This window comes from Rhinopithecus roxellana, chromosome 7 (assembly GCF_007565055.1).
Source record: "Rhinopithecus roxellana isolate Shanxi Qingling chromosome 7, ASM756505v1, whole genome shotgun sequence".
Classification (NCBI taxonomy): domain Eukaryota; kingdom Metazoa; phylum Chordata; class Mammalia; order Primates; family Cercopithecidae; genus Rhinopithecus; species Rhinopithecus roxellana.
In genome coordinates this window covers 62,003,329-62,021,404 of record NC_044555.1, presented here as the reverse complement: position 1 = coordinate 62,021,404, position 18,076 = coordinate 62,003,329, and the positions used below count along the sequence as shown (strand labels likewise).

Here is an 18,076-nt window from a genome sequence, read left to right as displayed (position 1 = left end):
GTCACTCCTGTGTTCCTAGCAATTTGGGAGGCAGAGATAGAAGTATCGCTGGAGCCCAGAAGTTTGGGACCAGTTTGGGCAGCATAGCAAGATCTTGTGGCTACAAATAATAAACAAATTAGCCAGGCATGGTGGCGTTTGTCTGTTGTCCAGCTACTTGAGAAGCTGAGGTGGGAGAATCACTTGAGCCCAGGCAGTCAACATTACAGTGACCTGTGACTGTGCCACTTCACGCCAGCCTTGTATCGGAGTGAGACTCTGTCTCAAAAAGAAAAAAAGAAAAGGAAATGGGTTTGCTAAAGAGAAAACCAGTGTCTGTGATGCATGGAGTGCTAAGGAAAACAGGTTGAACCTGAAAACTTCCTGTGGCTAAATAACCCAAATATCATGATATGATTTAGGGACGAATGGCTATACAGACAAACCCCAGCTTATAATGGTTCCACTTATATTTTGACTCCATGATGATGAAAAGTGATACACATTCAGTACTTTGACATTGAATTTTGATGTTTTCTTGGATTAACAATATGTGGTATGATACCCGCTCATGGGGTGAGCAGCAGCAGCAAGCTGTGGCTCCCAGCCAGCCACACAATCAAAAACTGATATGCTATGGTGTACTGTGTTGCCAGATGATTTTGTTCAACTATAGGCTAATGTAAGTACTCTGAGCATATTTAGGTCAGGCTAGGCTAAGCTATGATAACTATGATATATGGTAGGTTAGGTATATTCAATTTTCAACTTACCATATTTTCCACTTGGGATGAGTTTATTGGGAGGTAACCACCTGGTAAGTAAAGCAGCATCTGTATATTAATAGCAAAATGATGGGTTATAATGCTGGGAGGCTATGATGGTGTGTGGTAGTCACAGCTGACTGTAACAGTGGGAGAAAATAGATAATTTTATCTCCACATTCTCCCATTCCCTCCCCACCTCTTACCTCCAAAAACACCGCCACAACAATAGGAACCCAAAAAAGCAAAAACAAAATCATAAAACCTGAGCAGCTGCAACTCGACCAGGAGAGGTATTACCTTATTACAGAAATGATATGTGGCTATTGAAACCACTTTGTTTTTAACAATGACACCATAAGGTTGCAATAGCATTAGTCAAAACTGGTGCTGTGGGTTCTGCTTACCTGAATGACCTTGGCAGGGCAATGGAGATTTGGGAACTGTCTCCCTAGATTGCTAGCCACAGACATTAGTCTCTAGCTTCACAGTGAGCTACCTGGCACCTGCTTCCAATGGTGGTTGCAGAATCACTCAACTTCTAGTCATGTTTCAACTCTAGAATGAAGTAATTTCCACAGCATAAAATATTCCAGTAAATATTCTCCCATCCAAATACCAGGAGTGGGATGATCCTGGTGATGTGCCTATGAGGGGAGGGCTGGATGGTTTTGCAGTGCTGATAGGGGAACTCATAGAAATGCTGAATTGATTATTGAAACTATTGTTACCATATTTACAACCCTAGCATGTGAAGTAGGCTTTTTTTTCTGTTACGGTTAGAATTAGGAAACTTATGTTGCTGCCTGTTATGGAGAGAACAAAATGTATTATCAAAAAGCATACCCAAATTGTAGTGCCAGTGTGATATACATGTGCACTTCTACAGTTTGCATGTCTGCTTGGCAGGACTGGGATTTCACCATAACTTATGAGTCTTCTGAAGCAGCACATCGACATCTGCAGGGACTCACTTTCCTTCACTCAGAAAGAAATAGACCTTGAACACTACCATCAGCTGGCAAAGTAATGATCCTATTTCCTGTCAAAACAAGCTATCTATTTGCTCAAAAAATATCTGTTGTCTAAAAGAAAAAAATGCAAAAAAAAAAAAAAAAAAACCCCTGAATCAAGAATGCTTGAGTTTACAAATTGCATGGTTTGTACCCTGCATGTTGGAGGTATGATTTCAGGTAAGTCATTCTTGTTTTGATTATTTCACAAGGCTGCCAGGGCAAAACAGTAGAACAGTGATGAGCCAATGGTCTCCTGGGGAAAATATAGCCAAATGACTTTTCATTTGTTTATCCTGCTTTCCTTTGTCCCTGATTTTTCTACTTGTGTTTTTTCCACAGCATCATAGGGTATTCTATCTGTTCTTAGTGTGCCTAAGGAGGAACCTGACTTAAGGTGGGGTTTTCAACTCTGATGTTCATGTTCTAGGTTGCACATTCTGTAAACTAGATCAGCTTGTAAATCTTTGACTTTTGAGCATGAAGATCTCTATCCTCATAGCACAAAACCATGCTGCTCACAAAACCACAGATGCTCAAGAGCTGACACAGTGACACTGTTTTATTACGATGCATTGTTCCTTGTCTCTGAGGTCTGAGGACTGTTGACATTTACAGACATTGTATGTTGGGTAGTACTAGGAATTGGGATCCAGATATTGACCTCTAGACATCCTGTATTGCATTTTGGAAGTATTCTAGGGCAAAGAAAGGCACTAGGTGAATAAATAACCAAGCAAGGGAGATTCACACCTTACATTTTCAGGATGAGATATCAGTTGGTACTATATTTAAATGCAGGATTTTGAAGATTAAGCACAAGAAGAGGCCTGACATGTTTATACCCAGGAAGTGGCCCGGAGAGTAAGCCAAGTGAATGGGGTCCATCACTGAATTCTTAAGAAGAAAGGGCAGGAAGGGCCTTGCATTTGTCCACTCAAGGAACTAGCCTGAGAATAGGTAAGTAAAAGGCATACAGGTTGAATTCCCCCTTTTACCTTGAGTTTATATGAATCCTTACATGTTAGGTGAGTATCTTGAAGACAGCAGATGTTTGAGTTGTGATTTTTTTTTTTTTTGTAATCCATTCTGATAATCTATATCATTTTAGTGGAGTACTTCGGGCATTTATGTTGAATGCTAATATTGAGATATGAAGTATTATTCTATTTATCATGTTAACTGTTACCTAGACACTTTGTTATTTTTTTCATTCTGTTATTTTTTTTATAGTCCCTGTGAATTTTATGCTTTTAAGAGGTTCTATTTTGGTGCACATTGAGCTTTTATTTCAAGATTTAGAACTCCTTTTAGCATTTTTTGTAGCATTTGTCTGGTGGTAACAAATTCCCTCAGCTTTTGTTTGTCTGAAAATAACATTTTTTCTCCCTCATATATAAAACTTAGTTTTTCACTGGGCACAGTGGCTCATGCCTGTAATCCTGGCACTTTGGGAGGCCAAGGCAGGTAGATCACTTGAGGCCAGGAGTTTGAGACCAGCCTGACCAACATAGTGAAACCCCATCTCTACTAAAAACACAAAAATTATCTGGGTGTGTTGGTATGCACCTGTAGTCCCAGCTACTCAGGAGGCTGAGGCATGAGAATCACTTGAACCTGGGAGGTGGAGGCTGCAGTGAGTCAAGATTGCACCACTGCACTCCAGCCTGGGTGACAGAGTGAGAGTCCATGCCAAAAAAAAATTAAAAGAAACTTAGTTTTTCTCATTACAAATTTTTTGGCTGAGGGTTATTCTGTTTAAGGAGGATAAAGATAGGACCCCATTCCCTTCTGGCATGTAAGATTTTCTACTGAGAAGTCTGTTGTTAGTTACTCTGGTAGGTTTTCTTTTGTAGGTTTCCTGATGCTTTTGTCGTACAGCTCTTAGGATTCTTTTCTTTGCGTTGACTTTAGGTAGCCTGATGACTGTATGCCTTGGTGACGACCTTTTTCAGTGAATCTCCTAGTTCTTTGAGCTTTTGTATTTGGATATCTAAATCTCTAGCAGGACCAGGGAAATTTTTCTCAATTATTTCCTCAAATTTTCTGAGCTTTTTACTTTCTCTTCTCCATCACCAGTTCTTAGATTTGGCCATTTTACATAATCCTATAGTTCTTGGAGACATAGTTCATTTCCTATGATTCTTTCGTCTTTATTTTTGTCTGATTGGGTTAATTCAAAAGCCTTGTCTTCAAGCTCTGAAATTCTGTATTCTACTTGTTCTGGTCCATTTTTTAAACTTTCAACTACATATCGTAATTCCTTAAATGTGTCTTTCATTTCCAGAAGTACTGATTGGCTTTTCTTTAAGATGTCTGTCTCTTCAGAAATTTTTTCACTCATATTCTGTATTTTTTAAATTTTTTTATGTTGTTTTTCCCCTTCCCCTGGTATCTCATTGAGTAGCTTAATAATCAACCTTTTGAACACTTTGTCTGGTATTTCAAAGATTTCATCTTGGTGTGGATCCATTGCCTGAGAACTAGCGTGATCTTTTGGGGTTGTTATGGAAATTTTTTTTGGTCATATTACCGGAATTATTTTTCTGGTTTCTTCTTATTTGGGTAAACTATTTTTTCTAATTATTCTTGAATTTATCTTTTATTTGACTGTGTTTTCTTTTATTTCTTTTTCCCCCTTAGGGATGTGACTTTAATGTTTATAGTTTATTATAGCCTAATTCAGCTCTTGGTGTTTTCAGGATGAAGACTTGTATGTGTTCGTTGGTTCTAGAGAGTCTTTGTATGATGACTTTCTCAGATGCTGACTGTAGTGGTAATGTGCTTGATGTGAGCAAATTCACTGTCTTCTATAAGGTTGGAATGACAGAAGTCTCTTGAAACTTATCTCATTCCCCTGTGGTGTGCACTTTTTTATTTATTTAGTTTTCCCCAGTATTTTATTTACTGGTTTCAGGCCAATAGGGGAGGTGTCCACAGGTAAAAATTGGCTTACAGTAAAGCAGGTGGGTAAATGTAATACCCAGTGGTGGGCAGAAGTCCCAGCCTTGACAGAGGTGGCTGAAGGAGCTCTTAGTGAAAGCATTGAGGTCTTATCAGAGAGAAGAATGTGAGCCACCTCATTTCCCTTGCCAGGCCAGCAGGAAAGCTGTCCACTTCCCAGACATACTCATGACCCAGTGTTCCATCTATTCAGATCAGGCTGGCTCCTCTTTTCATCTCCAGGAATGGTTATATTCCAAGTATAGAGGAATTGTGACTCTACCCCTCGTGCAAGCCCGCACCTGCAGGGTGCTCCTTCCGTGGGGATGCAGTCATGCTGAAGTGTTCCAGAGAGGCTGTTTATAGGTGCACCCATGCCAAGCTCCCATGGGAAAAGCCCCAACTTTGTCTGTGCAGGTGGATGAGAGGGAAAAGAAGTCCTCTTCTCCAAGACCCTTCACAAGCACTAGAGTTGCCTGACTGTTGGGATAGAGCTACAGACTTTCCTTGCTGAGCCCAGCACTGCAACTGTGCTGCTGCTGCAAGACACTTCCCACCAGCAGAAATATCTGAGACTTAAGGCTTGTCATCCAGGTTCTTTTGTCCCACGGCGTGTTCCCTTGAGGTGGTGCACTCCCTCTTCCTCTAGGAGCAGAAGTCCCTGATAGCCAGACTACTGTGAATGCTGTTGCTAATTTGGGTCTAGCTACCCAGTGTGGCTGCCATGCTCCAGCTTGGTACTGTAGAATGTCTGCAAGAGATTCAGAGATGTGACCTGTCCTCATGTCTCCCAGCAGTGAGTACCAGCACCAGCTCTGATGGGCGTGGTAAGGGAGTGACCAAGACTCTGTGAAATTCCTTGGTTATAGATAATGTGGCATTTGCAAAAGTGCACCAGCTGCAGTAGTAGTGTACGGATTTGTGCCTCCCTTATGTTACCCAGGGATAGTACTCTGGTTTCTTAGGCAATGGGCAGGGCCATAGAGCTCCCAAAAGTTTCTGTTCTTTGTTTTTAAGTACCAGGGTGGGTTGTGGGGCAAAGCCAGGTGGGTGCTGTGTCTGGCAGGTCTGTGCTCTGACTCTCTGCATGCAGGGCAAGCAGTAGCACTTGTGGGAGTTGGGGGTGGTTCTCTGACCACTGGGATAATATTCCAGAAAAGAGTATATCTGCCTCTGCTGCACAGAAGAGTTTGTGCAGGGAGTGGGGAGTAACAGGCTGCAGTAAGCCCTGCTCTTCTCCCACACCCTTGGCAAGACAGATCTCACATCCACAGTTTTTCACTAGCAGCAGCAAGCTAAGTTTCAGGCTATCTATGCTCAGAACTCAAAACTGCCCCATGCCGTAAGTCTTACCCACGAAGACATGAACCTTGGCTTTCAAGACCTGCCCCTCCCAGTCCGCCCATACAACCAGGATGCCCAGCTCCCAGTGCTTGTGGCTGCAGCACACTTCCCACTCACCCCAAAATCTGGCCAAGGGATTTCTTTCTTACTTGAGGTTATATTGCGAAATTCAGTTGGAAGCTTCTTTCAACCTGCAACGACTGCCTGAGTTAGTTTGCAGACTTCTGCAATATCCCCTGTGAGGCAGAATAAGGGAGGGGTTCCCTCGATCTTCACTGGAGATTGGGAATGCACGCAAGGCTCTTTCTGCTGCTGTTCCTACATTTATCTTCGTCACTGCTCCCTAAATCAGTTCCAGCACTGGGTAGGGTTAAGGCCTTCCCCTGTGGTTTGTATTTCCAGTTTCCCTGGTTGGAGAGTATATCCTGGAGGCAGTCTCTCCCTCATCTCACACTTTCATCTGGCTCACGGCATAGACTGCAGCCTGCCAGTTCTTTCAAAGAATGTGTGTATTTCAGTTTTCCTATTAAGTTCCTGCATTGCTTTTTGGAAGAAAATTCAGTGTCAATATCGATACACAATTTTGTCTTTCCAAGTGGGAGAAGCATGCTAACACAGTCTCCAATCTGCCATCTTGGAAAAAAGAAAAGTTTACATTTTTTAAGATTAATTTTCTATGACCCCATTAGTTCCTGTTGCTTAAAAGGTTAGCTAGATGTATACACGTCTTATAAAACTTATTCATGTGTTTTAATGCATTTTTAGTAAGACCTCTAGGTTTCAAAGCTGACTGACCTGGGTTTGCATCTCAACTCCTCTACACACTGTCTGTAGGGTTAGCAGGGGAAGGTTTTTAAGTTAATGTCACTAAGCCCCTATTGGTAAAATTAGGATGGTAATATAGCTTATCTTATAGGGTTGTTATGATGATTAATTATATTTTGTAAAGGTGTCTGGTAGATAATAAATGCTAAATAAAAATTAGCAATGATGAGGAGGAGGATCATGAGAGTGACGACGATGACGATGATGATGATGATGATGATGATGTTGATTACTGTGATGGGGAAGCTGATGGCGAATCATTAAGTGCCTGGTAGGTCAGACTAAAATATTTTATGTAGATGTAATGTGCAGTCAGATATTAGAGAGAGAAATATTTAAAGTCACTCTAGCCTTGCGAATCCAGTAGAAGCAAACAATGAGGAATCAGAATGATGTAATCATGACTTGGCCAGAGTGCCATGGATGTTGTCATTTCACCAGGGCTATTAGATAATTTAGATAGCTCTCAAGCAACAGGAGGTCCTGGTGCTTTCACAATCGACCAATTGTAACCAGATTTCACTTCCTGTAATTTCCACTGAATTTCATCACACAGAGCTACTTAAAATGTATAATTCATAGCAGAAAAGAACAATAGAATTAGGAACTCACAGACTGGGTATGTAACTGCAGCTGTCTTATATTATTCACATAACTCATTTAATGAAACATAAGACATTAATGTCTTTTGTTTACTTCCGAAAAGAAGCTCAGTTCTAGATGTATTGAAGGAGAAATTCTAGATCCCAAACGTATGTCAACATACAAACCCCCAAGTGAAGAGGTCAAGCTGCACACTTGGTTTCTCGAGTCGCCTGCACGACCCTCTTCCAAGTTTTCCTTTCCTCTCCTCTCCTCTCCTCTCCTCTCCTCTCCTCTCCTTTCCTCTCCTCTCTTTTCCTTTCCTTGCCAAAGCTTTTTCATAAACTTCCACTCCTGCTCTGACACTTACCTTGGTCTCTTCTTCTGCCTTGTGCTCCTCAGTCGAATTCTTTCTTCTGAGGAGGCAAGAATTTAGGTTTCTTCAGATCTGCAGCAACAGATCCTCACTTATATCTCAGACTATGTAATACCCTAGCATTCCACAGTAAAGTGGGGGTGGCTGGTACCTGAAGTAGGGGAGATGGGGATTGCTGTAGCTTATGTGCAATCCATCCATCAAAGGGCATGCCTAGTTATTATCCCATCCAGCTGATACTAAGTACTAACCAAGAGCAACTCAGGAGAGGTTATAAAAGACAGTTTTTACTGAAAAATTACACCTCTCTCTCTCTCACACACACACACACATAAAGAGAGAGAGAGAGGCTCCCACTATCAGAAAATGGTTTCAGGGTCCTAAAATCTAATATGGACTTTATAATAGAAAGGTGTGGGCAGCCAGCCACCCAGGTCCCGAGGCAAGAGACTGAAGGCACAAGCTGTTCCCGTATAATAAAGAAAATATATACAATAAGAATAGTTATACTAGAAATAGATTATAGATATGATTATATATAACATTATTAATCATTAGTTTGTAGCATTACTCTTTATTCCAATATTATAATAATCTCTGTTCTACAATTATAACCTAGGAAAAACCAGGCCATAGAGAGAGATAGGAGCTGAAGAGACACGGTGAGAAGTGACCAGAAGACAAGAGGGTGAGCCCTCTGTCACGCCCGGACAGGGCCACTAGAGGGTTCCTTGGTCTAGCAGTAACGTCAGTGCCTGGGAAGGCACCCGTTACTTATCAGACCCGGAAAGGGAGCCTTCCTTTCCCCGGGGGAGTTAGAGAAGACTCCGCTCCACCACCTCTTGTGGAAGGCTTGACATCAGTCAGGTCCACCCACAGCCATCCAGAGGCCTAAATGTCTCCCTGTGATGCTGTGCTTCAGCGGTCATGCTCCTGGTCCACTTTCATGTTCCGCCCTGTACACCTGGCTATGCCTTCTAGATAGCAGTAGCAGAATTAATGAAAGTACTAAAGTCTTTGATCTCTCTGAGAAATACATAGAAGAAAAATTGACATAAACTGTCCCCTCTCTCTCTCTGCCTCAGCTACCAAATAGGGAAGGGCCCCCTGTCTGGTGGACATGTGACTGTGGCGTGACCTTACCTATCATTGGAGGTGATTCACACTCCTTACCCTACCCCCTTGCCTTGTATACAATACATAACAGCACGACCAGGCATTCGGGGCCACTACCGGTCTCCGCACCTTGGTGGTAGTGGTCCCCTGGGCCCAGCTGTCTTTTCTTCTATCTCTTTGTCTTGTGTCTTTATTTCTATGATCTCTCGTCTCAGCACATGAACAGAAAAACCCACAGGCCCTGTAGGGCTGGACCCTACAGAAAGGCATTTAGATATTTAAAATCGCAATAGCAATAGCATTCTTGGAGTAAAACGACAATAATCCACCATGACTTGTAATTCTGTATATAGCATTTAGGCTTTATTATTATTAGTTACACTTTTTGTATGGATTCTTACTTCTGAAATGAGACTCAAGGGCTTTTAACATCACCTGTATCACCCACACGCACTTTCTCTCCCCCTCTTTGTTCTTCAGCCAGATCCATATCTGAATAAACTTTTACCATTTAATTTTTATCAAGCAAGGCAACAACACTGAAACATCTCTCAAAGCCTGCCTAAAAAAAGGAAATAACGAATCAGTGGAATGAAACACTTTTGAAGAGAAAAATAAAACATGACTTTGCCCTGGTAAGTTATGTATTTTTCATCATTATTCTGACTCACGCAAAGCCACACTTGACATGTTTGTCTGCAACTGGGAGAATAAGGTAAGATTGTCTGCAAAGACATTTGTGTAGTAACTGCCACTTGTCTCTTTGCTTTCGACATTTATTATGAAACCAAGATATAAGGGCTTCACAATGGAAATAAATGAAGTCCAGTTGCTTTAGTTCCACTAGGCTGTATAACCAACATGACCTCATTCTTGTGGTATTTGGTGATGTCCATACCCACACTACTAACTATTCTCCTTGGCTAGCAGTTGTCATGTTAACCATCTAAATTCATTCCAAGAATACATGACACATGATATGCGAAGTCTCTTCTTCCATATGTGCAGGTGCTTGGAGGAGCCTAGTCTCTTAGTCAAGCCATGCTAAAGACAAAGAAATGTCCTCCCCTCCCACATTTGTTACAGTTGAGTCACTGAGACTGTAACAGTTGGTGAGAATGTAGGTTTTCTCACTTATTAAAAAGAGTAAGTTTTGAGATGTCATTTTAGATTGTTCCTTTGGCTGATGGTATGATACCTTTCTGTTGGTATTTAATTTCCACTTCTGATAAAATACAAACTGTGGTTTTAATTTTTATTATTTTATTCTCTCCACTACAAAACTTTGTTTTTTCTTATATTCTCTCTCTATCTGTCTCTCCTTCCATCCCTCTACCCACACACCCCCACATGCTGGGTCTTCAAAAATTTCATGGAAAATGCACATTATGAAAAAAACTATGCATGGATTCTAAAATATTTTTGTACCAACATAGACTCATACTAACTTCTTATAACATGTATGAACAGGATCTAGTTGTCTGAGGCTCTAGATGAGAAGAAATATTTCATCAGTGTGAAAAGACCCCCTATCAGAGCGACATGAATTCTGCTGAAATTGAAGCAAGATCAAATCAAATTTGTGGTGAAACTTGAATGGAAGCATGGAGAAATTATTAATGCCTTATAAAAAGTTTATGGGGACAGTACTCCAAAGAAATCATCAATTTACAAGTGAATAACTCATTTTAAGAAGGGACAAGAAAATATTGAAAATGATGCCCCAGCAGCAGACCATCCACATCAATTTGCAAGGAAAAAATAGTCTTGTTTGTGTTCTAATTGAAGAGGACCTATGATTAAGAGGAGAAACAATAGCCAGCACCATAAACAGTTGGTTCAGCTTACACAATTCTGACTGAAAAATTAACGCTGAACAAACTTTCCACTGAGTTAGTTGTTAAGAGGTACAAAACTTCAGTCATGAGATATATAAGTACTGGAGACCTAATGTACAGCATGGTGATTCTAGTTAATAATAATGTATTACTATTATCATTATTACTTAAAATTTGCTAGTAGAGTAGAGATCAAGTGTTCTCACCACAGAAAAGGTAACAATGTTAAGTGATTGCTATGTTAATTAGCTTGATTGTGGTAATCATTTTATAATGAATACATTTATCAAAATATAACACTTTATACACTAAATATATACAATTTTATGTCAATTATTTTAATAAAGTTATTTTTAAAAGAATAAATTTAGCCACGTATGGGCAAGAAATATATTACAATATTGGATAGACTCAATACTTTTGTTTTTGTTTTTGTTTTTTTTTTTTTTTGAGATAGACTCTTGCCCTGTCACCCAGGCTGAAGTGCATTGGTGCGATCTCGGCTCACCGCAACCTCTGCCTCCCAGGTTCAAGCGATTCTCATGCCTCAGCCTCTTGAGTAGATGGGATTACAGGCCTGTGCCAGCGTGTCTAGCTACTTTTTGTGTTTTTAGTAGAGACGAGGTTTTACCATGTTGGCCAGGCTGGTCTCAAACTCCTGATCTCAGGTGATCCACCTGCCTCAGCCTCCCAAAGTGCTGGGATTACAGTCGTGAGCCACCATGCCTGGCTTAGACTCAATACTTTTAAGTTTTCCAAACTACCCAAATACATTTATACATGTAATACAAACACAATCAAAATATCAGCATGTTATTTTGTAACAATATACAAGTTTGTTCTAAAACCATGTGGAATTACAAAAGATATAGAATAGTCAAAAATTATGAAAAAAATCTATAGTATCTGATTGAACTATTACACATTTTTAGCAAGGAGGACAGGGTAATATTGGCACAATATTGACAAACAGTTTAATGCAACAGTATATATAGTGCAGAAATATATCCACACATATGTGATCAGCTAAATTTCACAGGCTTCCAACTACTTTAGTGAGTAAAAGAGTATTTTTCACAAATGCTCCTGGAGGAACTGGACACTTGGAAAGGGAAACATCTTAACTCATTACATCATTCAAAAAATACTTATTCATAATGGATCCAATTTAAACATAAATGTTAAAACTATAGCATTTTTACAATAAAATAAAACTGTAACTTTTAAACATCTTTGTGATCTTAAGATGTTTTATGTAAGATAAAAACATAAACCATACAATTTAAAAATATTAAACTACATCAAATTTGAAAACCTATGCTCTTTATTGACCAGTTAAGAAAATTAATGGACAAATTGCAGCTTGGGGGAAGATATTTGCAAAGTACACACTTGGAAAGGGACTGGTAAGGCCGGGCACGGTGGCTCGCGCCTGTAATCCCAGCACTTTGGGAGGCCGAGACGGGCGGATCACAAGGTCAGGAGATCCAGACCATCCTGGCTAACACGGTGAAAACCCGTCTCTACTAAAAATACAAAAAATTAGCCGGGTGTGGTGGTGGGCACCTGTAGTCTCAGCTACTCAGAGGCTGAGGCAGGAGAATGGTGTGAACCCTGGAGGCGGAGCTTGCAGTGAGCCGAGATTGTGCCACTGCACTCCAGCCTGGGAGACAGAGCGACACTCCGTCTCAAAAAAAAAAAAAAAAAAAAAAAAAAAGAAAAGGGATTGGTATCCCAAAAATAAATATTTCAATTTTATATTTTTAAGTAATATATACAATAAATCTATACATTCATTTAAAAATTCAATATTGAGAGAAAAAAATGGACAATCATAAATTAGCAAAACATTTGAAGATATCCTTCAAACAAGAATATATAAGAATGGCCAGCAAGCACATGTGAATAAAATATCAGTGGCAATGAGGGAAATGCCAATTAAAACCACTATGTAATACCTGTACGTATCTCCTAGGTGACCATGTCGATAACGATATGGAGCAACTGGAATTCTCATCATGCTTTGCTGGAGGTAAGGGAAAATAGTAGAATGCCTTTAGATAGCATTTTGGCAAGTTTTATAATGTTAAAAATATATTATTGCATGAGCCAATAATTTTACTCACAGGTATTTATCCAAGAGAAATGAAAGCATATGCACACAGAAAATCTTGAATATGAATGTTCTTAGTACCCTATTCTTAATATTCAAAATCTGAAAACAATCCAGTTAAACAGAATATATTATATTCATATAATGGAAAACTACTCAACAATAAAAATGGGATGAACTGCTGATACACACAATAATATGAATGAATTCCAAAACATGTTAATTGAAAGAAGTCAGCCACACACACACACACACACGCACATAGAGAGGCTATCTAATTTTACTTATACGTGTATTTATAAAGAGCAAAATTAATCTATAATTATAGGAATTACAGCAGCTCTTCTCTCAGTCAGGAAGTTAGAAGATTGACTTCATGGAGCATAAGTAAATTTTTTGGAATAATGAAAAAGTTTTACATTTTGATTAGAGTGCTAGGAAACCTGGTATATAAAAATGTTCCAAAGCTCCGTAAGCTGTATGCTTATAATAGGTGCATATTTTGTATGTTGTCAACATAAAAGAAAATAACTGAGGCAAAATTAACGCAAGTAGACAGTTTATTTGAAACAAGTTTGAGAAGTGCAACACAGTTGCATGTATTCAAGTTGTGCTACTATACACAGTCTAATAGCAGTTGTGAGTGAGTTTTTTAAGAAAAAGATCAGTTCCTAAGTTGTTTATGAAGAATTTACATTAAAATAGCAATCTATTGATTGGATATACATTATTCGTGGTGTCATAAATTCCAGAAACATGAAGATAATGAGAGAGACAGCCTTTAAACCATTGTCCCTAACATGGGTGCAGAAGTGTGACTGAAATCTCATAGTTTTGTCTTTTTAGGCCTGATAATTTTGCATACCTCACACAGCTCAAACTTTTCTGAGCTATTTTCATTTTTTCATTTACCCTCTTTTGATCAATAATCTTCCCATAGAAGCATTAATCATTGTCTTTGCTTAGGCTACAGTGATAGACAGCCTTCATGCTGAGAAAGCTTATTCCTGAATAGTCCTGTCCTGTGTCAGTGGGTGGGAGGGAGATACGTCTCAGTCAAGAATTTTAAGAGCACCAAAATCGGAATTGGGGTGGCATCACAGGGGGATGGGGTGGCAAAAATAATACTTCAGTGAAGTCGATGATTTATAGAGCTACTTTTACTTGCTGAATCATCATCTCTAGTCCTCGGAATACCACAAGTTCACTTTTCTTGGAAGATGTAAAACAATGAGAGATAAATTAAAAAAAAGAATTTGTATGCCAAAACAAATTTTAAAAAGATACCTGTTCCATTGGGGAGTCAACTAAAAACATAATGAAGAAAATTAAATCCATATTCTTCTTTAGATACTTATAGCCAGGAAATAATTCAGAATTCAGTCTAAATTGTAGGAAAATAGTAACTTAAAAATAATTTCAAGACTAGAATCTGATAACAAGCATTCTATACTTTTCTTCTGAAACATGTTTTTGCTCTCTAATTCTCCATTTCTACTGAAGATAAATCTCATTCAGACAAATGTCTTTGAAAATAAGTTTTAGTATTATACTTGGTTTGACTATTTGCATAAAGTGAAACAAGAATAGTGATTGGCGATATGGGCTCTTTTAAGTTGACTTTAATAAAACTTTTTCATAAGGAATCTCAAATTAGACTTTCTAAATATATCTTATGGGTAGGAAGCCAAGCCAAGGTTTTGCCATTAGACCGTTCTGATAATATCTGTACAAATTAGGTGAATCCCTCTCTTGTCAAGGTCCCCAAAATACCTTGAGTTTCCTAGGCCTGTCAGAAAGTGACATTCTTTACTTACTCAAATTTAAGAACCTTGTAAGAGAACCAAATAGACAAGCTATGAGGCCAGTTTTTTGTTTTGTTTTGTTTTTTTATTTTCCACATCTATTGGCTTTATCAAATCAACCTCAATTCCTCAAAGCAGTTCGGTTACATTTGAAACTATGACATTTCAATCAAAGGTCTGATAAAATAATCAGTGCATCCAATATGTCCTATTACAAAAGGAAACAAATTCTTATTGGACATATGCAAATAACTAAATTGCCAGAAAATAGCAAAATAAAAATAAAATAAAAAATAGTTCTGAATTCTAGATAAGCCAAGTATAAAGAAAGGAAAATGTTTGAATTTTTCTCACAAAAGTATACTTTACCCAATTGCTGTTAGCTATAAATAGCTCAAAGGAAAAAAGTTTTATTGACCATAGAAAACTAAACATGTTTAAAAATCAACATTGTTTCAAAATAAAGGTCATAAAAATCCTTTCAGTTTTCTATCAGTTCACTATCATGTAATTGATTATTGTTCTTCTTGATGTTGGGTTAGCAATCTTCATGGACAAATCATTTTTGTACTAAAGCTCTGAAAGATTTTAGTCTAATTATATGATTTCCAAAGTTATCAGAAAGCTGTATTGAATAGTACTTGTCAGGGTCATTTCTATGAATTTTCTTGAAGAAAAAGCAAAAAAAAAAAAAAAAAAGACTCTAGCTGACTGTAAACTGTGTTCTGAGAAGAATCATAGTAAAATACAATTTTCTGTGGATAAAAAAAGATTTAGAGTAGCCATGGTTAAAGACACAATTGACATGGAAATTTTCTTATTTCTGTGGCATGCAACAATTTAACATAGTAATCATAACTATGACTGATAACATATACCACAGATGTCAGAATTTTGGAATATCATATAATTTTGAAACACATGTTAATAACACATTTATACAAATATAACTCAAAGAAAGTTAAATACCATTTCTTATTTGACAATGTTTCCCATATAATTTTAGCATACCAAATAAGCCTAATACATTTTTTCTGAATTTCCAGGGGTTCCTTTTGGAAAAGACTTAATTTTAGAATTTGAAATTTGATTTGGAAAAGTCAAATATTAACTTTAGAACACTTGATATCAAAATAGGATCACAAATTACTGTAAAATAATGGTAATTCAGTTAGCCAAAGTAATAATTCTCAGATTTCATTAAGCAAAGACCTTTACTTTTTGATAGAGAGGAGACTCAGTTCTTAAACAATAAAGAAACCTAGTAAAGATAGCATAAGGCAAACTCTCTCCTCTTTTTTATTTTGCAGTTTACTCAAAGGATAAAGAAAATATTGTATTATCTCTTTTTAATGCTATATGAAAATCTTGCTCAAAAGAGAAAACTAAAGTTTACCTTTTCATTGGTGTATTATTAATATTAAATCTAATTTTTTTCTGTCTGAAAAAATAATCTGCTTAATTGAAAAACCTGGAGGAGACTACTACACTCCCCCAGATGAGGAGGCTGAAGAGACCAGACCCCTATATCACCTCATAGCCACTTCTGATACACTTCATGAGGCAGCAAAGACAATTCCCAAGACATCATAAATCTTTTATAACCTTTTATAATTTTTAAAATTCTCTTTCATTTCAACTTCTCTATAGTCTTCCAGTTTATCTCATTGTATCCTTTTCTATCCATTCAACTTAAAAAAAACTTTTAAATAACTTGTACATTACTTTTCCTTTAACAAAAACCACATTCTCAATCTTTCTTATAACTTTCATAACCAAAAACATATTTCCCTTTCCTTGTACATTCTGTATATAGAATCATTTCTCTCTTTTTTTTTTTTTTTTTTTTTTGACAGAGTCTCACTCTGTCACCCAAGCTGGAGTACAGTGGCAAGATGTCAGCTCACTGCAACCTCCGCCTCCTGGGTTCAAGCTATGCTTCTGCCTCAGCCTCCCCAGTAGCTGGGACTACAGGCACGTGCCACCACACCCGGCTAAATTTTGCATTTTTAGTAGAGATGGGGTTTCACCATCTTGGCCAGGCTGGTCTCGAACTCCTGACCTCATGATCTGCCCACCTTGGCTTCCCAAAGTGCTGAGATTACAGGTGTGAGCCACTGCGCCCAACCTCATTTCCCTTCTTATGTCTAGTTTTAATTATCATATATTACCCAGAATTTTAACCTGTAGTAACCCTAGTAAGTAATTTTTAACTATTAGTTACATACTAACAGTTTATGAATACATATTTTATAATATTTAGAAACATAGTCTTCCCAATGGAACAATTTTTTTAAATGTGGAATAGAACATATTTATTTAAAGGTCTAAGTATATTTGTTTCTCTGAAATAAGAAGCCAAAAATATATAAGCTTCAACTCATAATTAGTCATTAATGTCTTAGTATTACATCTTATCTGTAAATGATTTAGGTATTCAACGAACATTTATAATTTAATTTAGCTTAGCAAAATCCCTAAAGGAAAAATTACCAAAAGGATTTCAAAAACTTTTTTAAGTAAACATGTTACCAGAAAGGGATCCCAATCCAGACCCCAAGAGAGGGTTCTTGGACCTCGTGGAAGAAAGAATTTGGGGTGAGTCCATACAGTAAAGTGAAAGCAAGTTTATTAAGAAAGTAAAGGAACAAAAGAATGGCTACTTCATAGGCAGAGCAGCAGCATGGGCTGCTCATCTGATTGATTATACTTATAGTTACTTCTTGATTATATACTAAACAAGGGGTGGATTATTCATAAGTTTTCTGGGAAAGAGGTGGGCAATTCCAAGAACTGAGGGTTCCTCCCATTTTTAGACCATATAGGGTAATGTCCTGACATTGCCATGGCATTTATAAAATGTCATGATGCTGGCGGGAGTGTATTCTAGCATGCTAATGCATTAAAATTAGCATATAATGAGCAGTGAGGATGACCAGAGTTCACTTTTGTGGCCATCTTGGTTTTGGTGGGTTTTGGCCAGCTTCTTTACTGCAAACTCTTTTATCAGCAAGGTCTTTGTGACCTGTATCTTGTGCCGACCTCCTGTCTCATGCTGTAACTAAGAATGCCTAACCTCTTGGGAATGTAGCCCAGTAGGTCTCCAGTTTATTTTACCCAGCCCTATTCAAGACAGAGTCACTCTGGTTCAAACCCCTCTGATAAACACATTATGATGCAAAATTATAATTAAAATATTTATTACATTTACATTTACTTAGTTTATTCTTAACAATTATGTTTGGAAAATTTCAGGAGACATTAGACAATTGTAGCTATCAGTTCAAGTTACATTTTCTACTATCCATTTTTATATTACTCTGTTAGGCAAGTATCATAAAAGCGTAAAACTTAAAGTTAACTACATGCCTTTTTTGT

The 18,076-nt window shown here is 38.0% G+C and overlaps 1 pseudogene; it reads left to right on the top strand.

Annotated features, from left to right (window-relative positions):
- The first annotated feature begins 1,674 nt into the window (after nt 1–1,674).
- The window catches only part of LOC104653989, a 56,734-nt pseudogene continuing 40,332 nt past the window's right edge, over nt 1,675–18,076 (top strand).